General features: G+C 44.1%; 1 protein-coding gene across 1 annotated transcript in view; it reads left to right on the top strand.

The window, feature by feature from the left end:
* The window catches only part of TMEM132C (transmembrane protein 132C), a 503,591-nt gene that overhangs the window by 48,429 nt on the left and 441,744 nt on the right, over positions 1-13,418 (top strand).

Below are 13,418 nucleotides of genomic sequence, written 5' to 3' on the forward strand. Positions count from 1 at the left end.
TAGTAAAAGGGACACTAGGTTATGTATTAGAATGCAAATTTGGATGCATGCATTTACACTTGCATTAGACTAGGTGGAATGGCCTCCCGGTGGAGGTTGTGGAGGTTACGAGGACTGTGGGGAAGATGCACTAAAACAATCGTTAATGCCCTTCCCTTACCGATTCCTTAGCGAATGCGTCAAGGGAACGGAATGCAAATGAGCTGCTCGCTGTAGTTCGCTTGCATTCTCTATTCCCTTGGAAGCCAGTCGAGCATGCGCAGAGCAGCCAAGCGTTGTGTCAGAGTTTAAGAAAGCATGGGACAAGCATGTGGGATCCCTTAGGAAAAGGAGGAGTTAAGGGTTACAGAGGATGGACAGACTGGATGGGCCATTTGGCCTTTATCTGCCTTTCTATTTCTATGTTTCTATGTAGGTGCTTGAGCCAAAATGTTGGCACTTAAATGCTGACTTGCGCTGGACATCCAGATGCCATTACAGAATAGTGCTTAGTCCCCAGCATTTGGTGTGCATTTTGGCACCTAGCATTTGCTGCACTATACTGACATCCCCTATAGTGTCTCCTACATACAGGGAAGGTTTACCAATTGGCCTGCTTGTTCCCTCTCCCCTCTGTGCCGGAGATGTAGACCTCGGTGCAACGTTCAAATTATTATTGCAAAAGGTTACGCTGGGTGGAGGTGTGACTTTAATCTCCTTTTTTTTTAAAGGAAAGATGGGTGCAACCAGAACCTAAATTCTTTGGCACTTGTGTGACTGACAGCTGGTGTCAAGGCAAAATAATGCCTAAGGTACTCCGAGCTCAAAATTATGACCATGGAAGCAAAGCAGTTTTAAGCAGCTGCCAGGGCAATGTATTATCTGCTGATGTTTATAATCCACTTCACTTCCACATGCTGTAGATGGAGACATTAGCAGTGCCATCACAGCTAACCTTTCCTTGGTAAAGATAATTAATATCAAAACATTAAAAGAAGGAGTTGTATCCATTGTGAAGTATTCCCTCAGGCAGGCTTAGAAATCTTCTAAATAATGACTCCTTTTTTTTATTATACATCTAACAGACACTAAATAATTTTTCCACAACCATGGTATTCCTCATTAACACCACTTGGCAGGAACTTGATTAGTGAAAACAGAGAGATAACAACTAATTAGTCTTTTGTAGCAGGACACAACTAATTGAAGGGTATTTAATTTGAAGCCATCATTTTATTTAAATGGCGTGCAGGCAAAGGGAACAACCAATCTCCCCTCAGCTCTTCTTAGGCAAAGCAGCAACACTAGGGAGCCGATGAGCAAAACTCCGGCACTATTCTGAATAGCCTCATCAAAATACCGCCAGAACAGCGTAGAAGAGCAACGCTAATGAGATGCAAATGTAGGCACACTCATAGCTTTGAGCATTAGGGAATTCAACGGGAGGAACGTGCTTGGCGCCAGCGCAGAAAAGTTCAGCGGTATGCTTAGCTCTTGTGCGCATGCGCCTGGTAAAACCCTAAAGTGAAGCACACATTGGCATCTGTTTTCTGCAGCCTAAATAGAAGCGTTTTTTTTTTCCTGGATGTTTATATTTAGATCAAGTAATAGACGCTTTACATTTAGATGCAGGACAAGAATGCCAATGTGTGCTTCACGTTCGGGGCCGCTGTTTCTCACAACCAGCGCTCAAGGGCTTGCACGGGCTTCCTTCTGCTTCCAAAAGCAATCAAAACCAGTAGATTTTGCAGAAGGAATTATGAGAGAAACAACACTCTAACGCCTGCTCGGACCTGGCGTTATTTTTTACAGTGGTAAGGCACCTTTGTTTCAGGCTTTCTTTTCTGATCCTTGAGGAGGAATACATGGCCTAGTGGTTAGGGTGGTGGACTCTGGTCTTGGGGACCTGAGGAACTGACTTTGATTCCCACTTCAGGCACAGGCAGCTCCTTGTGACTCTGGGCAAGTCACTTAACCCTCCATTGCCCCATGTAAGCCACATTGAGCCTGCCATGAGTGGGAAAGCGCAGGGTACAAATGTAACAAAAATAAAATAGATACTATTGGAGATTCTACATGGAATGTTGCTACTATTGGAGGTTCTACATGGAATGTTGCTACTATTGGAGATTCTACATGGAATGTTGCTATTCCACTAGCAACATTCCATGTAGAAGGCTGCGCAGGCTTCTGTTTCTGTGAGTCTGACGTCCTGCATGTACGTGCAGGACGTCAGACTCACAGAAGCAGAAGCCTGCGCGGCCACAAAGTAGCAACAGTGGAGGAGTGGTGGTTAGGGTGGTGGACTTTGGTCCTGAGGAACTGAGTTGGATTCCCACTTCAGGCACAGGCAGCTCCTTGTGACTCTGGGCAAGTCACTTAACCCTCCATTGCCCCATGTAAGCCACATTGAGCCTGCCATGAGTGGGAAAGCACAGGGTACAAATGTAACAAAAAAAATGAACTCATTTAAATGAGCTTGACTACATTTGCATACTATTTTATTTATTTATTTATTTGTGTCATTTATATCCCACATTATCCCAAAACAAGTTTTAATCCAATGTGGCTTACAATAAACAGTATAGGATACATAACAAAGAATAATGCATAAGAAAGTAATTTGTTATAAGAATCCAATTTTACCATACAGTATCATAAACATACTGGGATAGCTATGAATGTTTAACGTTTAGAAAATCTATTATGAATGAGAAATTGTGCATGAAGCAAAGAGAAAGTTAATGGTAAATAGAGGATAACCAATTCAGGTAATAATTAGTTGTTTGAGATATGGTTGTTCTTTGTGAGGGTTTGTTTGAATAGGAATGATTTGAGGATTTTGCGGAATCTATTATATTCCTGTATATTTCTTAATTTGGGTGGTAAGGAGTTCCACCATTTGGTTCCTAGGTAAGCTTTCTGCGCTAAGACCTGGCATGCTCATTGTTTGTTGCACTAGATCCCTCTGATCATTCTGCGCTGGTAAATGCAGGCGCTAGCATGGCGCTAATGACCTCTAGCGCCTGCGTTTACTTTTGATCATCAGCACTTAGGTAAATAATTTCAAACTTGAAATATTTTGCTCGATTTACAGCCCTAAAAGCCAAGGTCCTCCACTCGTACACAGTCAGAGCAGAGAATCCTGTTCCAAGATGGGCTTAACATTGATGGGTTTTGAGGTGACACACAAGTCCAGACCATAAGGAGGTAATTCTGTAATAGATGCCAGGGGTGGGCAACCTCGGTCCTAGAGGGCCACAGCTTAGTCAGGTTTTCAGAATTTCCCCAATGAATTACCTGAGATGTGCATGCAAATAGATTTCATGCATATTCATTGGGAAGGTCCTGAAAATCTGTCTGGGTTGCAGCCCTCGGGGACCAAAATTGCCTACTGCTGATGTGTATTCTAGTCATTGATGCGTGTTAATAACAATAACCCAGTTACAAGCTATTCTGTAAGTACGCATATATCTTGGATAGCACATACTTTGCAGGTGAGCGCACACATGGACGGAGTCTCAGTGGGCCAAAACCTTAAGTGCATTACTTGTACAATCAAACATATAAATGGCAAGTGACCGACTCACCTGCAAATGCGCAGTAGAGACTTCCCTCTCTGTCCCACCCTCGCGTCAAGACGTGATGATGTCAGAGGGTGGAACAGAGGGAAACGGAGTTGGAGTCACTGTCGGACGCTGCCGCCTGGAAACGAACATTGTGCGCACCATCCTCCCCCCTCCCCCCCATCCCCGCCGCCTCTCCCGTCCCCCTCCGTATCGGGCCTCCTGCACTGACCTGACAGCGCCTCTCACCTCTGTGTGCAAGGGCTGCAGGCAGCAGCAGAGCGATCTGCTGCTGCCTGCAGCGCTTTCACACGGAGGTGAGAGGCGCTGTCAGGTCAGTGCAGGGGGCCCGGCATGGAGGGGGGAGGGAGCGACGGCGAGGAGGGTTGCTGGAAATCTCACCCGTTTTTACGGGCTTAACGGCTAGTACGATAATAAATTTGAAAGCGCATCACCTCTTCGAAAGAAGCTTCATTGGCTCCCCATCAGAGAAAGAATAAACTTCAAGGTTCTTACAATGATTCATAAGATCATATACGGAGAATCCCCTAGCTACATGAATGACCTGATCGACCTCCCAATCAGAAATAAATCAATGTCCTCACGCACTTACCTCAATTTACACCTTCCCAACTGCAAAGGAATTAAATACAAAACCTCCTATGCTACCAGTTTCTCCTTTTTGGGAAGCCAGCTTTGGAATGCTCTACCAAGATCTATCCTAACAATTAATGATATTCTACCCTTCATAAAAGTGTTAGACACATCTCTTCAAGCAAGCTTACCCTAATGACCCAACTTAAACTTATAAGCCCACCCACTACACTCCTGTTTTGTTGCTGATTCTACCAAAGACCATATCTCCCAATCTCCTTTACTCATCCCCCAGTCTTTTCTTCTCCATCTTCCCCACACCTAACCCCTCCCTATCTCCTTTCCTTTTGCTCATCCATCGTTGTTTACCCTTCCATGTTCAATTTTGCATATTCTAAAACATTACTATCGCTATGTTTATTACAATTTGAAATATTCTCCTTACAAAACTCTGTAATTCTATTTACTATGTAAGCCGCATTGGACCTGCTGTATGTGGGAAAGCGGGGTACAAATGTAATAAATAAATACTATAAGTTACATGTGTGTCTTCTGAATCTAAGTGCAAGCATTTACAGTACAGTACTCTATGGCTAGAGTAAGTAGGCACACCTAAACACATCCACACGTGTATATCCAGTTATGCCAGTATTCTACAAAGGAATATGTCTACTTCTGCCTTTACAGAATTGTCCTCCATGTGACCCAGACTGTCCACCAAACTTACAGATCGCTCCTTGGGACAGAGTAGCCTGAAGCTCTGACCTTCTTTATCCTTCCATCCTCTGCTTTCTCTTTTCTTCTTCATACACAAATGCTTCATCTTCAATAGGCCTCTACTTGGTCAAGGCTGCTGCTTTGGGATTGGTAGCTTGGAATGTTGCTACTCCTTGGGATTCCGGAATCTTGCTGCTTTTGGGGGTTCTGGAACGTTGCTACTGCTTGGGATTCTGCCAGATACTTGCAACCTGGATTGGCTACTGTAAGAAGCAGGATACTGGGGTAGATGGACCATTGGTCTGACTCAGTATGGCTAGTCTTATGTTCACCTCTGGTCTCGGTGAACTGGAGCATTATAAGCACTGTTTTATTTAACACAGATGTTTTTTTATGATTATATATTGACCACATTGAAGATAATAATTTAAAGACTTGAAGTTACTGAAGTCTTTTTCTTCCATTTTTAAAAGTATTTCAATATTAAATAAAATCTGGAAGACTGAACAGCATAAAGGTCAAGTGCACATTTTGTCTAGCGGCATTGTTCTGGCATTTAGTACTAATATAATATCCTACATAGGTAGAATAATGAAAAAGCTTACAGCTGTTTGTAATCACTGGACCACCATGCAGCGAAAGTCCAGACAGGGGCCAATGTGAAAAGAATGACAGGAGCTCAGAACAACATTCAAAATTCAAAATCGGAGAGCAGATATAAGTATAGTGATGTGATGTGGGGGCTTGTTCAAAAGACATTTATAAACCAGTTTATGTAATCAAAGAAAATCATGTCACCTATAGCATCAGTAGAGTCGGTCTAAAGCAAATGTCTCAACCACAGTAAGCTTTGTGTATCAGGGTCTAAATCCAGCAGTTGCCTTTCCACTGTATCTGGGGGTCAGGGGGGCGGGCATAAGGGGAGGGGATCATTTTGAGAGGTTGAAATTCATTCACATTCACATTTAGCTTAATCAAATATATAAGAAAACGGTTTACAGTAAAAATAAAATAAAATGAGGGAAATGAAAAGTAAATTGGAGGGAATAGACACAAAAGAAACCTAAGTTACAGGAAAATGTATTAATATAATATTACAAAAAGTATAGTTAGTGACAGATACTAACAATTATGGTAAGACTCAAAAGGAAGAGAGGGTGAAAGACGAAAAGACAGGACTACACAAGACATTAACAACACTGGTGATCGTATCATCCAGATGTTAAAATGCGTTTTAAATGCCTGATTACAAAAAAATTAGTTTTTGGAACAGTTTTAAAATCTTTACAAAATCATTCCAGTCAAATTGACTGAGGCAGTTTGTTCCAGAGTGTAGGAACTATCATACTGAAACAGGAGTTTCAGGTAATTTCCAGACGCAATTGAAGAAACGAGTGGAGTGCCGCAAGGATACCGGGACTGGTGCTATATAACATATTTATAAATGATCTGGAAATTGGAATGACAAGTGAGGTGATTAAATTTGCAAATGACACAAAACTATTCAAGGTTGTTAAAACACATGCTGACTGTGAAAAATTGCAGGAAGATCTTAGGAAATGGGAAGACTGGGCATCCAGATTGCAGATGAAATTGAATGTGGACAAATGCAGAGTGATACACACTGGGAAGAATAACCTTTAGGGGTCAGCACTCAAGAAAAAGATCTAGATGCTGTTGTGGACAATACGCTGAAATGTTCTGTCCAGTGTGCGGCAGCGGCCAAAAAACATGATGCTAGGAATTATTAGGAAAGGGATGGTAAATAAGACCGAGAATACTATAATGCCTCTGTATCGCTCCATGGTGCGACCTCACCTTGAGTACTGCGTTCAGTTCTGGTCACCGTATCTCAAAAAAGATATTCCGGAATTAGAAAAGGTTCAAAGGAGAGCGAAAAAAAATGATAAAGGGGATGGAACTCCTCGTATGAGGAAAGACTAAAAAGGTTAGGGCTCTTCAGCTTGGAAAAGAGATGTCTGAGGGGGGATATATTTGAGATCTGCAAAATCTCGAGTGGTGTAGAATGAGTAGAAATGAATTGATTTTTCACTCTTTCAAAAAGTACAAAGACCAGGGGACACTCAATGAAGCTACGTGGAAGTTACTCTTAAAACAATTAAGAGGAAATATTTTTTCACTCAACTTATAGTTAAGCTCTGGAACTCGTTGCTGGAAAATGTGGTAACAGCAGTTAGCCTACCTGGGTTTAAAAAAGGTTTGGACAAGTTACTGGAGGAAAAGTGCAAAAGTCTGTTATTGAGACAGACATGGGGAAGCCACTGCTTGCCCCAGGATTGGTAGCATGGAATGTTGCTACTATTTGAGTTTCTTCCAGTTGCTTGTGATGTGGATTGGCCATTGCTGGAAGCAGGATACTGGGCTAGGTAGACTTTTGGTCTGACCCGGTATGGCTATTCTTATTTTCTTACGAGGGTACAAGGTAAGTTTTTGAAATGATGAGTGGAAGCTTCAGATTGGTGTATAGGATAATAGCTTAGTAAAAAGAAAAGAGGGCAACCCTGATTAGTAGATCTGATGGATAAGAGTCAGTATTTTGAAAGGGATCCAGTAATAAATCGGGAGCCAGTGCTCTTTAACCAGATGAGGTGTAATCTTGACTGAGAGGGTCATGATTTATCTAGGCCTACTTGTTTCAGGGGTAAAAAGAATGGCTCATTTTTCATTTTGATCGAGCATTAGGTTTGAAAGCCACCCACTGCTATAGAGGCAGTTGGAGTGGGCAGGAGCAGGATGAAACATGTTGCAACCTTTCATGCCAGGAGGGTCTTTTTGTCCAGCAAAGCAATTTTCTCCTTACCCACTGTAGAAAGGAAAGATGAGTGTTAAAAAGAAAGGATTAAAAAAAGGGGGGGGGGGGGGGGGAACTATCAAACTTTCCTTGTTTCAAGTAGTGCAGAAAATAGAGTGATTCAAGCAGGAAGGAAGGCCTATTCATTGAAGTAAAAACAGCCTCTTGATAAATGAAGTCTTCACATCCAGGCTCACTCCCCTTTCAGGGCTTTTTCCTTTGTTGGTTTTCTTACCTTCATTTTCTCCTTTCATGGCTCAGGCCTTTGAACATTCTGTTTTACTGTGTCTTTAAAATGCATGGTCTGGCATTTAATCTGACTCACAGTGGCAGTCAGTGATGTGTATTTAATCTGACTCACACCAGTGGGCCCTGGTATGACAGGATTTAAAAACTACACACAAAACTGTTCCCAACCTTTATCCATAAAGTTGCCAAAAATGTAAGCTTATTCAGAATACACTATACTTTTTGGAAGATGTTATCATATTTTTTTTTTTATTTGTTGCATTTGTACCCAGTGCTTTCCCACTCATGGCAGCAATGGAGGGTTAAGTGACTTGTCCACAGTCACAAGGAGCTGCCTGTGCCTGAAGTGGGAATCAAACTCAGTTCCTCAGGACCAAAGTCCACCGCCCTAACCACTAGGTCACGGACAACCAAGACACAGTGGGCTTTTTCTATCTCTGGGCTTATTCTATCTCTGGGCTTATAATCACAGCACGATTCTTCAACCAATGGCCCAAAGTGCCAGACTGAAATTGTGAAAAAAATGCATGGTGCATTTAACTTGCCAAAACAGAAGCAGTAGATAGGGTCCATATTTCGCCAAAGCTGTCTCAATTCACCCCAAAAGAACTATGCTTTTTTTTTTTTAGTTAAGGAAAGTGTCCCTGTAAATAAAGCAAAACATTTTAAACTCTCCCACAGAACAACATTAACAATAATGTGTATGATTGAGATGAAGGTGTACTGGCCATTGGTGGGGGAGAGAATTTGGGAGCTGGAGATGTGGTAGACCTGTTATTAAGACGTGGATGAAAGACAGACAGAGAAAGGACGGACTGGTGGAGGGGAAGAGAGGGAAAAGATGCTAGATCCAGGGAGGGGGCAGAGGGAAGAGACCACAGGAGGAGAGGCACAAGACCCATGGAAACAAAGCAGGAGATAAGCCGCAATGTGTGTGGGGCTGGGAATACGAGAGAGAGAGAGAGAAAGAGAAGGGGAGAAATGCTGGACCCAGGGTGGGGGTGCAGGAGGAAGGGAAGAGAAAAGGGAGAGACAGGGCACAGAGAAGAGAAGCTGGACATGGAGTAAGCATAGGAACAGGGATACAGAGGAGCAATGATGGCAAAGGGGTAGGATAGGGAGAGAGAGGGGTGATGTTAAATATAAATTGAGGAAAGGGGACACTTAAGACATCAGATGCATATGTGGGAGGATAGAAACAGGGACACAGAGGACAGATAGTTGCATGGAGAGAGAAGTGTCAAATGTACAGGAGACCTGGAAAGACGAAAGAACAGAAAAGCAGAAGAGATGCTTGGATCAGATCGAATGGAAAAATAAAATGCTCAGACTACAAAGGTAGAAAAAAAGTATTTTATTTTGAATGTGTTAATTGGAACATGTCAGCTTTGAGAAATCAGTATCTCTGATATCTTGCATTTCAGTTTTTGTTTTTCTAGTATTGCTATATATCAGTGGCGTAGCCAGACAGCCAGTTTTGGATGGGCCTGAGCCCAAAGTAGGTGGGCACAAAATTTTCTCTGCTTTGTTTTGAGTGAACTGAAATGACGGCTATGCGGGGGAGGGTGGATGGAAAGTGGAAACAGATTACAAATTGGCTTCCTTCCCTTGCTTACAGTGGACTAGATAGGTTCACTTTCACTCTGGTCTTGGGCAGCGCTTTCTCCGTTCTCCATCCCCTCCCGAGTTTTGCATTTCTCCCTCTCTTCTGCCCGCTCTCCCCGTCTGCGTGGTCTGGTCATTTTTACTGTCCTGAAGCGCCGTTCTCCCTCCAGCCCCGGCGATTCCCATAGTCAGCCTTCTGCCAGCTTGCGTCGTCGGGGCCTCTACTCAGGCGCGCATCCCACCTTTGCAGAAAACAGAAAGTTGCAGAGTAGGCGGGACACGCCTAAGGAGAGGCCCCGATGACGCACGCTGGCAGAAGGCTGGCTATGGGAATTGCCAGTGCTGGAGGGAGAACGGTGCTTCAGGGCAGTAAAAGTGAGCAGACGACGGGGAGAGCAGGCAGAAGAGGCAGGAAAAGATTGGAGCCTTGCTTGGGAGAGCTACGCCACTGGTTGGGTTGGGGCTAGTTAGGGTGGGTGGGCCTGGAGCAAAAGTGGCTGGGCCTGGGCCCGTCCAGGCCCACCCGTGGCTATGCCCCTGCTATATATGAAAGTCTGACCTGAGGTTTAGAGGGGTTTTTTTTATCTTCATCTCTCTATGGCTGGTCTGTGGTCCCTTATTTCATACTTAATGAGGCTCTGTCTGTGTTTTGAATGTATGACCATAGATCATAAATTTAAAAAAAAAAAAGTTCTTGTCATTGGGGGGAACGGGATGGAATTGGGCAAGGGGCCCCACCGAACTGATCTGTACAGGGCCCTGCAATTGCTAAGACCGGCCCTGTGTCTAGCCCTCCTACGTTCCCACTTCCTTGGTGTATTACTATTTTACCTCGTTGGACTTTGCCGTTCGGTTACCTGTTGGTTTCTGAATATTACACCTTACATATCCAGCATGCAGTGGGGTAAAAACCAAGGGGTCCTTTTACTAAGCCGCGGTAAAAAGTGGCCTGCGGTAGTGTAGGCGTGGGTTTTGGGTGCGCAGAATTATTTTTCAGTGTGCCTGTAAAAAAGGCCTCTGCTTTTTGTACCGAAAATGGATGTGCGGTAAAGTCAAAATTGCCGCTCGTCCATTTTGGGTCTCAGACCTTACCACCAGCCATAGACTTAGCGGTAAAGAATCTGCGCGGTAATGACCTACATGTGTCAGATGCCTGGACGCACGTGAGAAAATAAAAAATATTTTTCAGACGTGAGTAGCGGACGCGTGCCAAAAATGAAATTACCGCAAGAGCCACGCAGTAGTCGGGCGGTAAGTCCATTTTGGCGCACGTTGGGCGTGCATAGATACTTAACGCGGCTTAGTAAAAGGGGCCCCAAGACTGGGTCATCCAGTCCTATAAATCATGAACCAGTTGGCAACCCTGTTCTCTACATAGCCAGATGGAAAGGGAGCCCTTTTCTAATGGCCTTCAAAAGACAATTGGCCTCTGCAAATTCTATTTATAATTCCTCAGAGTTTCAATGTTATCTAATTATTCTTACTAAAACACCAGGTGCATCCAGATCTTCTCAGTACCAGCTTCAAAGTATCAGTTCTGAGAATTTATACCTCTTTGGCCCTTTGCTACTTATAATTTATAGATTTTGCCATTTGATACATTGGGCAGGCTGAAATTTAGGGGCCTGCTATGCATACATTTATTTCTTGCTGAAGTCGAAAAAGACTCGTTCTGCTGCACCACTGCACCGCTTCCTTCCATTTTCTTAGCCAAGGATCAAGAGGACGCTGACTTTGCTGTTGATTAATCACCCAGGACCAGTAATCACTGAGTGTTTGGGATCATTATTCAAAGTCTCTTAGGCTGAAATACAACAGGAACCCTCTTTAATTATTTTCTGAGCTCAGTAGTTCTGAGTGTAATGAGTAAACCATCTCTCTTCCTCCAACTTTTAGTCAGCTGAAAGACAAAAATCTTTAGCCGGTGACAGTACATAGGCTAAGAGAATCTCAGGAGAATATATATCCCCCTTTGTTTTCTTCATGGAATATTTTAGGGGCAGTTTTTTTTTTCTTGGATTTTACAGTGCCACAAGATAGACCATTGAAAGTTCAGCTTATTTATCATCAAGTACCATCGTTGAAGTCAAGGGTGGAAACTAAGATGTGCCGGTTCTATCTGTGCTTTACTTTCCTCTTTGCACCACTCCTGTTTCCACCTCTTCGCCATTTTTAATGTGGTTATTCCAGAATGGACTCTGTTTTCTTCTGTCTCTTTCACCCACTATCATGGCATCTAGTTAACTTGCTACCCATAGCCTCTGAGAAAATGAGCAGCAAATCTCAATTTCCTGTTGGCCAGGTATTCATTGTACATGCCCTTTCATTTGAGATCATCCTTCCAGTTCATCTTCAGTATTCTTCTGAAACATTGCATTTGAAACATCTATTTTCTTCATGGTCACTTTAGTGTAGGACTGTGCAGGGCCGCCGAGAGACTAAGCCGGGCCCGGGGCAGGGCTGGCCCCCCCAGGATCACCCCCCCCCCCCCCCCCCCCCCCCCCCGCCGAAACTGCAAATACTTTGGCTGGCGGGGATCCTGAGGTACCGCCAGCAGAACTCGGTTTTAAAACCGAGTGTGCACGGCATGAGGGGAAAAGCAGCCACTTGACAGGCAATGCGGCAGTGAAGAGCAGCACTGGAGGAAGAAACCTTCCGCTGGCGGGGCCTGGTGGGGACCTCCGCCAACAAAACCAGAGGCCCTGGTCTGAAGTCCTGCTGTGTCTGCTCCTCCCCAGCCTCCACGGGGGGCCCGGTGCCGGCATTTTCTCTCACCTGCTCCTGTCGGGACGAGATTACCGGGTCCCGTCAGAAGCAAGAGAGAGAGAGACCCTGGCACCAGGCCCCTCTTGGAGGCCCGAGCGTGGGGAATATTGCCCCCCCCCCCCCCCCAAGCGACCTGACTGTGTGTCATTTCTACATCCTACTCCTGAAAATATATCTGCACCTAGTGTTCTGTTTTGGTTTTTTTACCTTGAAATCTAAGTTCCTCCTAAGAAATGCCTTTCAGTTCCAGAAGTGATATTTGCAGTCCTAGAACTTTATTTACGTATTTTCCAGCTGACTCCACCCTGTGCCCCCAACCAATATTTTCTTTCTTTTTTTTTTTTTGCAGATTATCTTAATTTTCATCTTAACATTCAAGGTAATTCCACAGACTTACAGGTTATTCATGATCAATTTACCATTTTCTGAACCCCTTTTACCAAAGCGCTTGAATGAGTTAGCATGGGAATTAGCATGTGCTCTTCATGTACACCTGCATTATTTCCATAGCGACATGACATATAGGGCCAGATTCTATATATGACGTCTAGATTTGCATGCCGAATTCCAGGTGCAACTGCATTCTAAAACTACATGGTTAACTTAATTGGCTCAACAAGCAAAATTTTTAAAAAGGCACTTTTTGCAGGTGCGCTGAAAAATGATTCTGCGCACGCCCAAAACACATGCCTACACTACCGCAGGCCATTTTTCAGCGCACCTTAGTAAAAGGACCCCTGAGTGTCCCCTGAGGCAGATGGATATGTACTGTCGAAACACAGTCCCGTGTCGGGTCTAATACATGAGTGGTGCTTAATAAGATTCATATGTTACGTTCCTCACCTGATTCCAGGCCTGCGCGTCTGATTCGCCGGCGAGGTGCGGTCCGGCAGAGCTAGCCGGCTTTTTGATGTTTCTCCAGGATGGGTCGGTTTCAGTTTCCCAAATCTGGCAGCAGTCATCCGGCTTAGAGCACAGGCAGCGGCCATCTTGGCTAGCTCAGGAGGGGGCGGCCATCTTGTATAAACGAGATCAGGAAGGAACTCCATATTTGGTCTTGGGAGGATCTCCTATGGGGGCAGCCATGTTGGCTTCACCTGAGTGTGGTTTGCTCAGATTTCCTCACTATT

Source organism: Microcaecilia unicolor, chromosome 11 (genome assembly GCF_901765095.1).
Source record: "Microcaecilia unicolor chromosome 11, aMicUni1.1, whole genome shotgun sequence".
Lineage (NCBI taxonomy): Eukaryota > Metazoa > Chordata > Amphibia > Gymnophiona > Siphonopidae > Microcaecilia > Microcaecilia unicolor.